Genomic DNA, 13,424 nt, shown 5'->3' on the forward strand with positions numbered 1-13,424 from the left:
GTCATGTGGAGGGCTTGGAGGTGATCTGCTCTTTTTCACTTCCTTCTGCAATGTGCGTGTATAGTCATCAGGCTTATGGTGTAAGTCATACTGTGATGGAAGGGTCGTGAAGTATTTTGCAAATGCTATTTCATTCTCGGTGTATTCCGGGCGGGGCTCGGGTTCCTTCTTTTTCATCTGCGCATCATGATGTTCCTTTGCTATCCTGGCGTTTTCCTCGGGGGTACGATCATAAGGTCTGATAGGAAGATTAGCATGACGTACCTTTGGGAGGGGCGACCGTTTGCGCTTTGGGGGGCTCCATGGCTTAGGAATCGTCGGCGGAGCGTTCTTGGTGGCACACTCCCGCTTAGTATCCGGAGCGGTCGGCGGCGGAGACGGACGACCCAAGTCCGGCGTCGGTGATCGAGATGGACTCGTGTTGTGCTGGCCGACGTCATGTGGAGGGCTTGGAGGTAATGTAGGTGTAGGTGACCTGCGACGGCTTGGAGGCGGTGTTGTGCTTGGGGCCGAGCCTGGAAGCTTGATGTAGTTCTTGTCCCATAGGATGACTCCACCCAGTACTTCTCCGAGTGTCCTCTCATCTTCGGGTCCAGCTATGTCGAGGTACATATCATGAAACCCCGTCAGGATTTCATCCACCCCGACTTTAGCAAAGCCAGCTGGAATCTCACGGCCATGCCAGCGTGCATCAGGGCCAGAAGGTAAAGCTTTTCCGACGGCCACCTTCATGTATATGTTCTTGAATTTCTGATGGAGTTCACATGATGTTGACTCCTTGATTCCATCCACGGGGTAGCCGGGACCGCCCTCTATCATTCTTCGTGCATCGTCGGGCGGGGCCTCAGATTCAGCCACGCTGCTTTTCCGCTTAGATGGGGTGCCGGTAATATCAAGTGCACGATCTTCCTGGTGCGCTACTCCTCTAAGCTCATCAATCTGCTTCTGTTGCTCGTTAATCCTGGCAAGCAACTGGTTGAACTTGTCATTCTCCTCATCCTGCTGCTGCTTCTTTGCTCTCTCTCGGCTTCTGTAAGTGTCTTGGTCTCTGGCAAACCCAAGCCACCACGGGTAAGAAGGACCAAAGCCTCGCGTTCGTCCTCCATGTTCGTTATTGCCGAGGACCAGTGCGAGCAAATCTTTCTCTCTATCTGCAGTGAACTTTCTTTTTCCCTCCTTAATTTCTTTCACTATCCTTTTCCAATTCTCCCTGGGTATCCTAAGACCGTCACTGCAGATGAGGTCCCCTGTTTTTTCGTCGTACGACCCACCATGCACAAGGAACCAATTTCTTGCTCTCAATTCCCACTCATCACGGAGTGGTTCAGGTACGATGCCTTTATCTAGCAGATCTTGCTCTTTCTTATCCCACTTTGGGATGGCAGTCTCATAGCCCCCTGGCCCCAGCTTGTGGTGATATTTCTTCTTGTCGGCATTTATCTTGTTCTTTTCTGATAATGCCTGGGCATCTTCTGACTCCTTGTACTCTTGAAATGCCTTCCAGTGATTCGCCTGCTTGGCTAGATACCCCTCGAATACTGGCACTTTCTTTGTCTTCAGATAGTTTTTCCATAGCTTCTTCTTCCACTTACGGAACAGTTCGGCCATCTTCTTTAGAGTCCACTTCTTGACTTTGGCCCTCAGTTTGTGTGCGACGTCTTCATTCTCACATTCTGGCAGGTTGAAATGTGACATGAGATCATTCCAAAGATTATCTTTGTAGCTTTCGGCGACATAGTCACTATCGGCTGCCCCTTTGCGCTTGCTCCACTCCCGAACGCTGATCGGGACGTGATCCCTAACAAAAATTCCGCATTGCTTCTTGAATGTGTCAGCAGCATTCTTAGGAAGCTTGGGTTCGCCCGTAGGCAATATCACCTCAAAGGTGTAATGCGTCCGTGCATCCAACTTTCTAGTCGGGCCTCGTTTCGTAGCTTTTCTCCAATATTTTTCACATATTACAAGTGATTGTCGAACTTCATATGTATACCTCGCCGGACTTTATTATTTCTTCAGCGGCTTCTCCACCGGCTTCTCCATCAGTGGAGCTATCACCTTCTCCGTCATTGGACCTATCTCTTGCCCCATCAGCTTCATCTTCGTGTCGCTCGACCTCCATTCCATATCCAGAGTCGTTTAGATATGACGACGGAGATTCAGCTGGTTCAACGTCAGGGCCGTCTTTGATTATATCTTCGAGAAGTTCTTCCTCTTCGAGGTTCCTGATATGTGGATCCATAGTTCTGCAAAAAACGTACATTTGATTAACTAATAAACTAACAAACTATATAAGAGGGGTTGGAAACTTCGAAGTATCGTTTTATATAGGAGGACCTTTAGTCCCGAGTCTGGGCTAGAACCTAAACTCTAAAATACCAGCCAGGCGGAGCCCAGTCCCGGACACTTAAGAATATACAATAGCAAAATTAAACTAGTTCTATTAATTTTCTTGCTAAAAATAAACTATTAACACTTAAGCATATACAATAGCAAAATTAAACTATTAACACTTAAGCATATACAATAGCAAAATTAAGCAATAATCTAAGAAACACTATTAACACTTAAGCATATACACTATATAATAGAAAAATTAAATGACAATTTTTTTTCTTCTTCTTGTAACCCTAAACTAATTTTTCCTCTTCTTCTATTTCTCCTCTTCTTCTACTTCTTCTTCTACTTCTACTTCTCCTCTTCTTCTACTACTTCTCCTCTCCTCTTCTTCTATTTTTCCTCTTCTTCTCCTCTCCTCCTCTTCTTATTCTCCTTTTTCTTCTTTTCTTCTCCTCCTTTTCTTATTTTCCTTTTTCCTAATTCTAAATATTACTAACCCTAATAATCTAGCACAAACCTAATAACAATAGGAATTAAATGACAAAAAATCTTTTTCTTCTTTTCTTCCCTTTTTCTTCCTTTCTTCTCCTTTTTCTCCCTTTCTTCTCCTTTTTCTTCCTTTCTTCCCTTTTTCTTCTTTTCTTCTCCTTTTTCTTCTTTTCTTCTCCTTTTTCTTCTTTTCATCTCCTTCCCTTTTTCTTCCTTTCTTCTCCTTTTTCTTCCTTTCTTCTCCTTTTTCTTCCTTTCTTCTCCTTTTTCTTCCTTTTTTCTTTTTTTTCTTCTCCTTTTTCTTCCTTTCTTCTCCTTTTTCTTCTTTTCTTCTCCTTTTTCTTCTTTTCTTCTACTGGCCGGAGTGTTGGGGAGGAGGGGGCGGGGGGCTTACCGGCCGGAGGTGTCGACGGCACGCGGCGAGGAGGACGGCGGCGCGCGGCAAGGAGGACGGCGGCGCGTGGCAAGGAGGAGGGCGGCGCGCGGCGAGGAGGGCGGCGCGCGGCGAGGAGGATGCCGGCGGCGAGCAGGACGATGGCGACGACAAGGAGGATGGTAGGCGGCGGCGAGCAGGACGGCGGGCAGCCTGGCGGCATCGTCGAGTTCGTCGCTGTGCCGCGCCGGGCAGGAGAACGAGAGGAAGAAGAAGAGAAATGGATGATTTGGGTTCGAAATTTTCTAACTCCCGCTTATACAGGTGGATCTTTAGTCCCGGTTCGGGGCTCGATCGGGGACTAATGACCCCTTTAGCCCCGGGTGGAGCCACGACCCGGGACTAAAGTGTTGGAAATATGCCCTAGAGGCAATAATAAATTAGTTATTACTATATTTCTTAGTTCATGATAATCGTTTATTATCCATGCTATAATTGTATTGATTGGAAACACAATACTTGTGTGGATACATAGACAAAACACTGTCCCTAGTAAGCCTCTAGTTGACTAGCTCGTTGATCAAAGATGGTCAAGGTTTCCTGGCCATAGGCAAGTGTTGTCACTTGATAACGGGATCACATCATTAGGAGAATCATGTGATGGACTAGACCCAAACTAATAGACGTAGCATGTTGATCGTGTCATTTTGTTGCTACTGTTTTCTGCGTGTCAAGTATTTGTTCCTATGACCATGAGATCATATAACTCACGGACACCGGAGGAATGCTTTGTGTGTATCAAACGTCGCAACGTAACTGGGTGACTATAAAGATGCTCTACAGGTATCTCCGAAGGTGTTAGTTGAGTTAGTATGGATTGAGACTGGGATTTGTCACTCCGTGTGACGGAGAGGTATCTCGGGGCCCACTCGGTAATACAACATCACACACAAGCCTTGCAAGCAATGTGACTTAGTGTAAGTTGCGGGATCTTGTATTAAGGAACGAGTAAAGAGACTTGCCGGTAAACGAGATTGAAATAGGTATGCGGATACTGACGATCGAATCTCGGGCAAGTAACATACCGAAGGACAAAGGGAATGACATACGGGATTATATGAATCCTTGGCACTAAGGTTCAAACGATAACATGTTCGTAGAATATGTAGGATCCAATATGGGCATCCAGGTCCCGCTATTGGATATTGACCGAGGAGTCTCTCGGGTCATGTCTACATAGTTCTCGAACCCGCAGGGTCTGCACACTTAAGGTTCGACATTGTTTTATGTGTATTTGAGTTATATGGTTGGTTACCGAATGTTGTTCGGAGTCCCGGATGAGATCACGGACGTCACGAGGGTTTCCGGAATGGTCCGGAAACGAAGATTGATATATAGGATGACCTCATTTGGTTACCGAAAGGTTTTCGTGCATTACCGGAAAAGTTTCGGGCTCATCGGTAGTGTACCGGGAGTGCCGGGAGGGGTGCCGGGGACCATCAGGAGGGGTGTCACGCCCCAAGGGGTCTCATGGGCTATGGGAAGAGATAAACCAGCCCCTAGTGGGCTGGAATAAGTTCCCACTAAGGCCCATAAGGTTTGAGAAGGAAAAAACACAAGGTGGAAAGAGTTTCCAAGTGGGAAGGTGGAATCCTACTCCAAGTAGGATTGGAGTAGGACTCCTCCACCTCCAATTTCGGCCAAACCTTTAGGTTTTGAGGCTGCTTCCTCCCCTCCCTCCCTCCTATATATAGTGGGGTTTTAGGGCTGATTTGAGACGACTTTTCCACAGCAGCCCGACCACATACCTCCACGGTTTTTCCTATAGATCGCGTTTCTGCGGAGCTCGGGCGGAGCCCTGCTGAGACAAGGTCATCACCAACCTCCGGAGCGCCGTCACGCTGCCGGAGAACTCTTCTACCTCTCTATGTCTCTTGCTGGATCAAGAAGGCCGAGATCATCGTCGAGCTGTACGTGTGCTGAACGCGGAGGTGCCGTCCGTTCGGTACTAGATCGTGGGACTGATCGCGGGATTGTTCGCGGGGCGGATCGAGGGACGTGAGGACGTTCCACTACATCACCCGTGTTCACTAACGCTTCTGCTGTACGGTCTACAAGGGTACGTAGATCACTCATCCCCTCTCATAGATGGACATCACCATGATAGGTCTTCGTGCGCGTAGGAATTTTTTTTGTTTCCCATGCGATGTTCCCCAACAGTGGCATCATGAGCTAGGTTCATGCGTAGATGTCTTCTCGAGTAGAACACAAAAGTTTTTGTGGGCGGTGATGTGCGTTTTGCTGCCCTCCTTAGTCTTTTCTTGATTCCGCGGTATTGTTGGATCGAAGCGGCTCGGACCAACATTACTCGTACACTTACGAGAGACAGGTTTCATCGCTACGAGTAACTCCGTTGCTCAAAGATGACTGGCGGGTGTCAGTTTCTCCAACTTTAGTTGAATCATATTTGACCGAGGAGGTCCTTGGATGAGGTTAAATAGCAATTCATATATCTCCGTTGTGGTGTTTGCGTAAGTAAGATGCGATCCTACTAGATACCCATGGTCACCACGTAAAACATGCAACAACAAAATTAGAGGACGTCTAACTTGTTTTTGCAGGGTATGCTTGTGATGTGATATGGCCAACGATGTGATGTGATATATTGGATGTATGAGATGATCATGTTGTAATAGATAATATCGACTTGCACGTCGATGGTACGACAACCGGCAGGAGCCATAGGGTTGTCTTTATAACTAACGTTTGTGCTTGCAGATGCGTTTACTATTTTGCTAGGACGTAGCTTTAGTAGTAATAGCATGAGTAGCACGACAACCCCGATGGTGACACGTTGATGGAGATCATGATGATGGAGATCATGGTGTGACGCCGGTGACAAGAAGATCGTGCCGGTGCTTTGGTGATGGAGATCAAGAAGCACGTGATGATGGCCATATCATGTCACTTATGAATTGCATGTGATGTTAATCCTTTTATGCACCTTATTTTGCTTAGAACGACGGTAGCATTATGAGGTGATCTCTCACTAAAATTTCAAGACGAAATTGTGTTCTCCCCGATTGTGCACCGTTGCTACAGTTCGTCGTTTCGAGACACCACGTGATGATCGGGTGTGATAGACATAACGTTCACATACAATGGGTGCAAAACAGTTGCGCACGCGGAACACTCGGGTTAAGCTTGACGAGCCTAGCATGTGCAGACATGGCCTCGGAACACATGAGACCGAAAGGTCGAGCATGAATCGTATAGTTGATATGATTAGCATAGAGATGCTTACCACTGAAACTATTCTCGACTCACGTGATGATCGAACTTGAGATAGTGGATTTGGATCATGTACCACTCAAATGACTAGAGAGATGTACTTTTTGAGTGGGAGTTCTTAAGTAATATGATTAATTGAACTAATTGTCATGAACATAGTCTAATGGTCTTTGCGAATTATGATGTAGCTTGCGCTATAGCTCTACTGTTTTTTATATGTTCCTAGAGAAAATTTAGTTGAAAGTTGATAGTAGCAAACTTTGCAGACTGAGTCTGTAAAACCGAGGATTGTCCTCGTTGCTGCACAGAAGGCTTATGTCCTTAATGCACCACTCGGTGTGCTGCACCTCGAGCGTCGTCTGTGGATGTTGTGAACATCCGACATACACGTTTCTGATGACTACACGATAGTTCAGTACGAAAATACTTAATGGCTTAGAAGCAAGGCGTCGAAAACGTTGTAAAACGTCACGGAACATAAGTGATGTTCTAAAGAGATGAAATTGTGATTTCATGCTTGTGCCGTTGTTAAGAGGTACGAGACCTCCGACAAGATTCTTTGTCCACAAAGTAAAGGAGAAAGGCTCAATCGTTGAGCATGTGCTCAGATTGTCTGAGTATGACAATCGCTTGAATCAAGTGGGAGTTAATCTTCCAGATGAGATAGTGATAGTTCTCCAAAGTCACTGCCACCAAGCTGTAAGAGCTTCGTGATGAACTATAACATATCAAGGATACATACAATGATCCTTGAGTGATTCGCGATGTTTGACACTGCGAAAGAAGAAATCAAGAAGGAGCATCAATAGTTGATGGTTTGTAAAACCACTAAGTTTCAAGAAGGGCAAGGGCTAGAAGGGATACTTCGTGAAACGGCAAAACAGTTGCTGCACTAATGAAAAGACCCAAGATTAAACCCAAACCCGAGACTAAGTGCTTCTGTAATAAGGTGAACAGTCACTGAGGCGGAGCATCTCTAGATACTTGGTAGATAAGAAGGCTAGCAAGAGTCGGAAGAAGTGTATTTGATATACATGATGTTGATGTGTACTTTACTAGTACTCCTAGTAGCATGTGGGTATTGGATACCGGTTCGGTTGCTAAGTGATTAGTAACACGAAATGTAAGCTATGGCATAAACGGAGACTAGCTAAAGGCGAGGTGACGATACCTGTTGGAAGTGTTTCCAAGGTTGATATGATCAAACGTCGCACGCTCCCTCTACCATCGGGATTGGTGTTAAACCTAAATAATTGTTATTTGGTGCTTGCGTTAAGCATGAACATGATTGGATCGTGTTTATTGCAATATGATTATTCATTTAAGGAGAATAGTGGTTACTCTATTTTCTTGAATAATCACCTTCAATGGTTTATTGAATCTCGATCGTAGTGTTACACATGTTCATGATATTGGTGCCAAAAGATACGAGTTGATGATGATAGTACCACTTACTTGTGGCACTGCCGCTTGAGTCATGTTAGTATAAATTGCATGAAGAGGCTCCATGCTGATGGATCTTTGTACTCACCTGATTTCGAATCACTAGTGACATGCAAATCATACCACATGAGCAAGGCCTTGTTTTCATTGAGATGAAATAAGATAGTAACTTGTTGGAAGTGATACATTTTGATGTATGCAGTCCAATGGGTGCTGAGGCACGCAGTGGATATCATTATGTTCTTACTTCACTGATGATTTGAGTAGATACAGGAGTATTTACTTAATGAATCACAAGTCTGAAATGTTGAAAAGTTCAATTCCGTTTTAGAGTGAAGTTCGTCGTAACAAGAGGATAAACTGTCTATGATATGATCATGGAAATGAATATCTGAGTTACGAGTTTTGGTACACAGTTAAGACAATGTGGAAATTGTTTCGCAGTTCATGCCGCCTGGAACATCATAGTGTGATGATGTGTCTGAATGTTTTAGCCAGACACTATTTGGTATGGTGCATACTATGATGTCTCTTATCGGATTACCACTATCGTTTATGGGTTATGCATTAGAGGCAACCGCACTCACTTTAAATAGGGCACCGCGTATTTCCGTTGAGATGACACAGTATAGACTGAGGTTTAGAGAAATCTAAACTGTCGTTTCTTGAAAGTTTGGGGTTTCGACACTTATGTGAAAAAGTTTCAGTCTGATAAGATCGAACCCAAAGCGGATAAATGCATCTTCATAGGATATCCAAAACAGTTGGGTACATCTCCTATCTCAGATCCGAAAGCAAAGTGTTTGTTTCTAGAAACGGGTCCTTTCTCGAGGAAAGGTTTCTATCGAAAGAATTGAGTGGGAGGGTAGTAGAACTTGATGAGGTTATTGAACCATCACTTCAACCAGTGTGTAGTAGGGCGCAGCAAGTTGTTCATGTGGCGCCTACACCAATTGAAGTGGAAGCTGATGATGATGATCATTGAGCTTCGAATCAAGTTACTACAAACCGCGTAGGTCGACAAGGTCACGTACTGCTGCAGAGTAGTACGGTAACCCTATCTTGGAGGTCATGTTGTTGAGCAACAGCGAACCTACGAGTTATGGAGAAAGCGATGGTGGGCCCAGATTCTGACAAATGGCTGGAAGCCATGAAATCCGAGAGAGGATCCATGTGTGAAAACAAAGTGTAGACTTTGGTAGAACTACTTGATGGTCATAGGACTATTGAGTAAAAAATGGATCTTTAAAAGAAGACAGACAATGATGGTGATAAGTCACTATTAAGAAAAGCTCGACTTGTCGCAAAGATGTTTTCGACAAGATCAAACAGTTGACTATGATGAGACTTTCTCACTCGTAGCGATGCTAAAGGTCTGTTAGAATTATGTTAGTTGTTGATGCATTATTTATGAAATATTGCACGTAGGATTTCAAAACATTGTTTTCTCGACGGTTTCCTTGAGCAAACATTGTATGTGATACAACCAGAAGGTTTTGTCGATCCTAAAGATACTAGCAAGTATGCAAGCTCCAGTGATCCTTCAATGGACTGGTGCAAGCATCTCGGAGTTGGAATATACACTTTGATGAGATGATCAAAGATTTTGGGTTTGTACAAGGTTTATGAGAAACTTGTATTTCCAAAGAAGTGAGTGGGAGCACTATAGAATTTCTGATAGGTATATGTGGTTGACATATTGTGAATCAGAAGTAATGTAGAATTTCTGTAAAGCATACAAGGTTGTTTGAAAGAAGTTTTCAAAGGAGTACCTGGATTACGCTACTTGAACGTTGAGCATCAAAGATCTATGGAGATAGATCGAAAGCGCTTAATAGAAGTTTCAACAAGATGCATGCCTTGACAAGTTTTTGAAAGAGTTCAAAATAGATCAGCAAAGAAGGAGTTCTTGGTTGCGTTGTGAGGTGTGAATTTGAGTAAGACTCAAAACCCGACCATGGTAGAATAAAGAGAATAGACGAAGGTCGTCTTCTATGCCTTAGCCGTAGAATCTAAAGTATGCCATGCTGTGTACCGCACTTGATGTGTGCCTTGACTCAAAGTATGTTGAGAGGTACAGAGAGTGATCCATGATTGAATCACTAGCAGCGGTCGAAATTTATCCTTAGTAACTAATGGACTAAGGAATTTTTCTCGATTATGGAGGTGGTTAAAGAGTTTGTCGTAAAGGGTTACGTCAATGCAAGCTTTGACACTAATCCGAATAACTATGAGTAGTGAAACGGATTCGTATAGTAGAGTAGATATTTGGAGCATTTCCTAATAGCACGTAGTAGCAGCATCTATAAGATGACATAAAGATTTGTAAAGAACGCACGGATCTGAAAGTTTCAGAACCGTTGACTAAAACCTCTCTCACGAGCAAGACGTGATCAGACCCCATAACTATATGGGTGTTGGATTCGTTGGAATCACATGGTGATGTGAACTAGATTATTGACTCTAGTGCAAGTGGGAGACTGTTGGAAATATGCCCTAGAGGCAATAATAAATTAGTTATTATTGTATTTCTTAGTTCATGATAATCGTTTATTATCCATGCTATAATTGTATTGATTGGAAACACAATACTTGTGTGGATACATAGACAAAACACTGTCCCTAGTAAGCCTCTAGTTGACTAGCTCGTTGATCAAAGATGGTCAAGGTTTCCTGACCATAGGCAAGTGTTGTCACTTAATAACGGGATCACATCATTAGGAGAATCATGTGATGGACTAGACCCAAACTAATAGACGTAGCATGTTGATCGTGTCATTTTGTTGCTACTGTTTTCTGCGGGTCAAGTATTTGTTCCTATGACCATGAGATCATATAACTCACGGACACCGGAGGAATGCTTTGTGTGTATCAAACGTCGCAACGTAACTGGGTGACTATAAAGATGCTCCACAGGTATCTCCGAAGGTGTTAGTTGAGTTAGTATGGATCGAGACTGGGATTTGTCACTCCGTGTGACGGAGAGGTATCTCGGGGCCCACTCGGTAATACAACATCACACACAAGCCTCGCAAGCAATGTGACTTAGTGTAAGTTGCGGGATCTTGTATTACGGAATGAGTAAAGAGAATTGCCGGTAAACGAGATTGAAATAGGTATGCGGATACTGACGATCGAATCTCGGGAGAGTAACATACCGAAGGACAAAGGGAATGACATACGGGATTATATGAATCCTTGGCACTGAGGTTCAAATGATAAGATCTTCATAGAATATGTAGGATCCAATATGGGCATCCAGGTCCCGCTATTGGATATTGACTGAGGAGTCTCTCGGGTCATGTCTACATAGTTCTCGAACCCGCAGGGTCTGCACACTTAAGGTTCGACGTTGTTTTATGTGTATTTGAGTTATATGGTTGGTTACCGAATGTTGTTCGGAGTCTCGGATGAGATCACGGACGTCACGAGGGTTTCCAGAATGGTCCGGAAACGAAGATTGATATATAGGATGACCTCATTTGGTTACCGAAAGGTTTTCGTGCATTACCGGAAAAGTTTCGGGCTCATCGGTAGTGTACCGGGAGTGCCGGGAGGGGTGCCGGGGACCATCAGGAGGGGTGTCACGCCCCAAGGGGTCTCATGGGCTATGGGAAGAGATAAACCAGCCCCTAGTGGGCTGGAATAAGTGCCCACTAAGGCCCATAAGGTTTGAGAAGGAAAAAACACAAGGTGGAAAGAGTTTCCAAGTGGGAAGGTGGAATCCTACTCCAAGTAGGATTGGAGTAGGACTCCTCCACCTCCAATTTCGGCCAAACCTTTAGGTTTTGAGGCTGCTTCCTCCCCTCCCTCCCTCCTATATATAGTGGGGGTTTAGGGCTGATTTGAGACGACTTTTGCACAGCAGCCCGACCACATACCTCCACGGTTTTTCCTCTAGATCGCGTTTCTGCGGAGCTCGGGCGGAGCCCTGCTGAGACAAGGTCATCACCAACCTCCGGAGCGCCGTCACGCTGCCGGAGAACTCTTCTACCTCTCCATCTCTCTTGGTGGATCAAGAAGGCCGAGATCATCGTCGAGCTGTACGTGTGCTGAACACGGAGGTGCCGTCCGTTCGGTACTAGATCGTGGGACTGATCGCGGGATTGTTCGCGGGGCGGATCGAGGGACGTGAGGACGTTCCACTACATCACCCGCGTTCACTAACGCTTCTGCTGTACGGTCTACAAGGGTACGTAGATCACTCATCCCCTCTCGTAGATGGACATCACCATGATAGGTCTTCGTGCGCGTAGGAATTTTTTTTGTTTCCCATGCGACGTTCCCCAACATAAAGGCCCTTTTTCGGCAGACCAGAAGGCGGGAAGCAGGGGCCTTTAGTCCCGGGGCGGTGCTCCATCCGGGACAAAAGACCCCCTTTAGTCCCGGGTGGAGCCACGACCCGGGACTAAAGGCCCTTTTTCGGTAGACCAGAAGGCGCGAAGCAGGGGCCTTTAGTCCCGGGGCGTGGCAAGAACCGGGACTAAAGTGTTGCCTATATAAACCCTCGCCCCTGCCCACCATATCCCCTGTTTTTTGTTTGTTGAAGTGTGACCATGCCATGCTCTTGCCACTCTAGTTCATGCACATGACGTGTTCGATGAAATTCCCGAGCCACTCTACTTAAGCTTTCTCCTCTCCAAGCTGGACTTCCAAGCTCCATTTTCCTTAATATTTGTCTAGGTTTGGCCGTGCACCAACTGCACAAGTGTTTTAAAAGGTTAGCTACTTCATCCTTTCATCTTTCACTTCTAGTGTAGTTCATTTGAAATGTTCAAATTAACTTCTTAGAGTCTGCACATGCGTAGGGTGTCGTCCCATGGCCGTCCTCAACATTGTCGATCGCCCAGTGTCGATCTCGTCGCGAGCACCACCGTGGTGAGCCTCTTGTTCTTATCTTCTTTTTAAAAGAAAAAAAAATCTTACTTGTATGATTTAGATACATACTTGTATAAATTACTCACTTTCATTATTTTTTGTTATTACATAGTGTGATGGTTTTGGTATCCGCCTCCGTCGGCCCTCGTCCTGTCTATAATTCGGATGTGGTATATATTATCTTTTATAACTATTTGTTTTATTTAGTGTTTATGACAATTATGACGACCAACGTGACATATATTTTTTTAATCTAGGAGGTATGTGAACCGGAAATTCCAACCCACATAAAAATTCTTGTCTAGAAGTTAAATTTGGTTGAAAAAGAAAACAAATACTTGAAGAAAAAATTGAAAATAATTGAGGATAAGAATATGGCACTGGAGTTGCATGTCGCCGATGTCATCGATGGTCGCAAGATGAAGATCTATGCGATGCGGTTGAAGATGGATGCAATGCGCTTGAAGATGGATGAAATGCGATTGAAGATTAGGAATATTAGAAAATATGCGATTGATAAAGAGGCTTGGTATCATTATGCTGTTAGGTCAATTGTTACCTTAGTTGCGATTTTGATCGCGTTTGTTGTTGCATCTAAATGTTTTACATAGTT

The sequence above is a fragment of the Hordeum vulgare genome, chromosome 5H, assembly GCF_904849725.1.
Source record: "Hordeum vulgare subsp. vulgare chromosome 5H, MorexV3_pseudomolecules_assembly, whole genome shotgun sequence".
Classification (NCBI taxonomy): Eukaryota; Viridiplantae; Streptophyta; class Magnoliopsida; order Poales; family Poaceae; genus Hordeum; species Hordeum vulgare.